This window comes from Penaeus chinensis, chromosome 13 (assembly GCF_019202785.1).
Source record: "Penaeus chinensis breed Huanghai No. 1 chromosome 13, ASM1920278v2, whole genome shotgun sequence".
Taxonomy (NCBI): domain Eukaryota; kingdom Metazoa; phylum Arthropoda; class Malacostraca; order Decapoda; family Penaeidae; genus Penaeus; species Penaeus chinensis.
In genome coordinates this window covers 8624938-8629937 of record NC_061831.1, presented here as the reverse complement: position 1 = coordinate 8629937, position 5000 = coordinate 8624938, and the positions used below count along the sequence as shown (strand labels likewise).

Sequence of the window (5000 nt, the reverse complement as noted above, 5' to 3'; positions counted from 1 at the left end):
TTATCCATTTATTCATTCTTTGAATCTGTTCAGATTAGCACTTCGGCAAATACAGTTGTTTACTCTTATATATTTACTATAAATTCAGGAAAAAAAAAAAAAAAAAAATAACATGCGTTGGAGATTTCGACGCGCAAGAAAATAGTGATCCGAAGTAACTATAACCGCCATTTTTTCAGTTTTCATTCTTCGTATTTTAAAAATAATCAGCAAAGTATTTCGGGAATCGCAACACACATGACACCCATTAATGCTTTTCCAGAAGTGGCGTCACAGAAACGCTCCAATTTCGTTATGACAACACTAATGATAATAATTTTAGCGATGACGGTTGTAGGCCTTGGCGCGACAGGTTAGTTTTTACGTCGGTCAGGGGGGGGGGGGGGGGGGGGGGGGGGGGGGGGGGGGGGGGGGGGGGGGGGGGGGGGGGGGGGGGTAAGGGATCCGACAACCCGTATGTGGCAAGATGTGGAGCAAGAATAAGGCGATTCGGGAAATTTCCGAGTGTTAGATGTCTTCCGGAAAAGAGCAGGAAGAGTTTCGAAAGGTAATGCACGGTCTGAGACTATATGCACGTCCATGAATGTGTCTGTGCCTTCATTTTTTTTTTTTTTTCCATATCATGTACCTATATCATATCATGTAAATGTATTAATATACTCTATTTAACATATATGCGTCCTCGACCTTAGATAAAAAGAAAATAAATAAAATCCAAAAAAAGACAGCGAAAACGAAGAAAATAGAATAAAAGAGAAACGAATAGAAAAGGGAAAGAAAAAAGAAAACGACCACGCTTCAGCTCACCCGAAGGCAGTTCCGGTCTGGCCAAGAGCCGCGTGCCACAGTAGCAAAGGTCAATCGACGACCTTTCAACCGCTCTTAAATGTCGTTCGAGAAATTAAGAGTTAAACTAACAAGATGAAATGACACTACTGTCAAAGCACGGAAATTCTTGCACGCCGCCTTGCCACTTTGCAAGGCCATTTGCAAGTGGAGGCAATTGAGACACCATTAATTTCCTCTTTTCATTTAATTCACCTTTTATTCTTCGTTGTTCTTTATTGTTTTCTTAGAAATATCGTGATTTCCTTTTCTTCGCTACTTCAAATTAATTATGTCATTATAAAGGACATGTTTTTCCTAATCGTATAATATACCATTGATTTCCGCATGATTTAAAAGTCTATTTAAATTGAGTCATTATTTTTGTATATGTTTTAATGAAAAATGCCTTTATTTGTACCGTCTATTGCATAGAGTTCATGCATTCAGTACTAGTAGTTCATATAACATGCATGTGTAAGTGTTATTTCATGCATTTCATGCATTCATGTTCCCCCACTCGATATGTCTGAAGAACAATATATCTATCGTTATTGTAATTGTTAACATTCAGCTAAATTCTTCTGATGTTCCTTGCATCTACTGTGACATGCACTTCATGCAATTTTTATATTCTTTATGCATTTATTAGTTTCATTCACTGTATATGTATACTGTTTCATGCAAGTATTAGTATCCATGCATCCCGTGAATATCATGCATAAATTGTTATTAATCACTATGCCTTTAATGTTTCATGCATTGATGCATATATTGACACTCTTCATCGTGTCTTAGTGATCCATGCCTATGTTAAAGTTCATCTATTCATGCAATCATGCAATCTATATGTGTATGTTGATTCATGTAGATACTATTTTACTACAGTCATTAACAAAAGTTATTTCCCATTAGTGAAGCCTTGAAACACTCAATGGCTTGTTGTACTGACTAACGAAAAAAAAACAAAAAAAAACGGAACAGGTTTTGAAACAACTTTTGGGAATGACTCACAGTGTACAGTACTTCTTAACATTAGGTAGCATTGTTCAGATGCTAGTTTATTCCAGAAGAGAAATAACTGTTATTAACTGTTATTGGTCAGTAAAGTGCTAATGAGGTATCTGTTGTGCATATCATGCTTCAACAAAAATAGTGATACACCATGATAATTGAGCTAGTATTGTCCATGCTTCTAAAGAATTTTTATGTTGCTTGTGTTTTTTGTTTATAGTTCCAAGTAATGTTGTCCATGGTTCTAAGGAATTTAACTCTTGCATCTGTGAATGGCGTCCATGCTTCAACAACTAATTCATGCATCTATCAGTAATGGTCATGCTTTTGTATACGAATCATGCAAGTATTAATCATCCAGCTACTAGTTTTGTCCAAGGGTCTATTGCTCTTTTGTCCATGCAGCTATTAGTGTTGGTCATGCATCTATTAGTTCTTTCACGCATTTGTCAGTTTTGATCATGCATTCATTAATATTGATCATGCATTCATTAATATTGATCATGCATTCATTAATATTGATCATGCATTCATTAATATTGATCATGCATCCATTAATATTGATCATGCATTCATTAATATTGATCATGCCTCTATAGCTTTTTCATGCACCTAAAATATTTTCCATGTTTCTACAGATGTTCCATTTATATTGCTCATAATTCTATCAACTTTGATCCATGCACCAAGTTTAAGAAAACATGCATTCCGGAAATCCATGCATTATCAGCATTATCCTCTTTATATACGAGTTTCTCCATTGCATGTTGTTTGTTACAAGGTTTAGTGATAGTCGAACATGCAAACGCCATGCTGTATCATGCAGTATCAGTGATTGTTGAAGCAGGTTTATTAAGTATTCAGTTACTTAGTATTTTGTACATTGATATGATCACCGTCGTGAATTCCATTGTTATTCTTAGCATCTCTATCATGATCGTTTTTATGTCCCTCTGTATTAAAAATTACTATTCTAATTGAGCACACTTTATTGCCACTGAGTAGTATAATGTTTAGCTATTGTTATAAGTTATGAATGTTGCAACGTGCTATACAACTGCTGTTACACCATCTTGCTTGCCACTTTTGCTTGCGAAATCCCGTAGCCATTTCTCTCATTGATACGAGTGTCACGAATAAATAAAGTGAAGATTAATGTGTTCTGATTTTGTGTGTTTGTGTATGTGTATGTATGTGTGTGCGTATGTGTGTGTGTATGTGTCTGTGTATGTGTGTGTATGTGTGTGTGTGTGTGTGTGTGTGTGTGTGTGTGTGTGTGTGTGTGTGTGTGTGTGTGTGTGTGTGTGTGTACATGTACATGTCTATGTGTAAGTGCATGAGTATCTGTATTGTATGTGTATAAGTTTAAGTATGTATATGTATATGTGCAGTATATCTACATGCATAGTATTTATGTATGTCTATGTCCATGTAAGTATATAAGTTTTTTAGTATGCGTGAGTTTGTGTCTGTCCGCATTCGCAAGTATGGGTCCCCTGGCAGTTGCATCTGACGACTCCCCGCCCTGTCCTGCATCTCCCTGGCTGCCCCTTTGAGGTCACAAGCGTTGACATTCTAACCTGTTCCTCCTGTTCGTTCGGCTGCAAGTTTCCCAAGTCAGACCCGGACTAAAAAGAGGTCGCAGGTCATCCCAGGCTAACAGGTCAAGTACCCGTGCGAAGCCTTTTACTTTCCAGTTTTCTGTTGGTCTCGCCGCGCTGGACAACCAGGTCGGCCAAACCCTTTCCCAGTTTTGTGCTTTTGAGGTTTTGTGACGTCAGAGTAGGCTATCGCAGCGCCGTTCTTCACTTGTCTTTATCGGCCGTTGGGAAATTTGACACATTTCCGCGGGAGATTTGAACGATAATTAGAGAAGGATTTTGAAATATTACCGTAAAGAATATGGAATTAAATGAAAAAAAATGCTGCAAGAAATGTGAAAATGGTAATTTGTAAAATGTATGAATGACTTTTTCGGAATTGTTATTTTTCTTTAATGAGGTAGTTAGAAGGCGAATGTGAGGAAGTCTTTACTAAAAAAAAAAAAGGCCATTAACTGAAAACCGCGACTTTTACAAGCACTTTAACGACTTAGTTTAGAACATTTTAGAGGGAGAGGCCGTTTCTTTAGGCTGCTGCTAGGTTGACTCCCTTTTTCCTTCAATTCTTCTTCTCTTCCTATTCCCCACCTCTCCGTTTCCCGTCTTTCACTTTTATTTTTCGTTTTCTTCACTTCTTCTAATTCCTCTTTGTGAAACTTTCCTTTGTACTTTTCCTCTTTTCACCCCATCTTCCATGTTCTCCTTCTCGTCCCTTTTCCTCTTCCTCGTATTCTTCCCCCTCCCTTCTCCTCTTCCCCCTTCCTCTCCATCCTTCCCCCTCCCTCCCACTACACTTTTCCCCTCCCTCCCTCTCCTTCCCCATCCCATCCTCCCTTCCTCCTATCCATCCTTACCCCTCCCCTGCCCTATCCCTCTCCCCTCTCCACCATTCCTCTTCCCCCTCCCCACACCACCCATCCCCTCCCCACACCACTCTTCCCCCTCCCCTTCCCCCCTTTATCTCCCCTCTCCCCTCACCCCCCAACCCCACCCCCCTCACCCCCCCCCGTCCCCCAGCCTCCACGAAGTCTCGCAATACACAGAATAATTTCACTCACGACGGAATCGAGGGAATCGAGTCATGAGTCGAACTGGCTGACCCACTGACGACATTTCATGTACACTTGCTAAATGTTGGAATATTAATCACGTCTGCTTTTTGCGGATGATTTGAGTATTCCGTGCGACTGTAATTTGAGATTTGACTTTACGAAGGCGATTCCAACCGTAATATAGGTTTTGCCAAAAAAAAAAAGAAAAAAGAGTATTGATAAATAAAGATAAGATGATAATGATAACTATGATATTGATGATTATAGTAAGGATGATAATATTAGTAAGGATAATGATAATGAAATAATAACAGTAGTAATGGTAATAATGATAATAATAAAAATGATAATAATAATAACGATGATAATAACAATAATAATAATAACAATAACAACAACAAATAATAATAATGATAATAAAAAAAACAATAACAATATAGCATTTATGATACTACTACTACTAATAATAAAATAAACACCTAAATGGAGCATGGCAACAGAACAGCCG

General features: G+C 38.1%; 1 protein-coding gene across 1 annotated transcript in view; it reads right to left on the bottom strand.

The window, feature by feature from the left end:
• LOC125031510 (MAP7 domain-containing protein 1-like) overlaps positions 1-5000 on the bottom strand; it is a 25086-nt gene that overhangs the window by 19255 nt on the left and 831 nt on the right. The gene's annotated exons all lie outside the window — the stretch shown is intronic.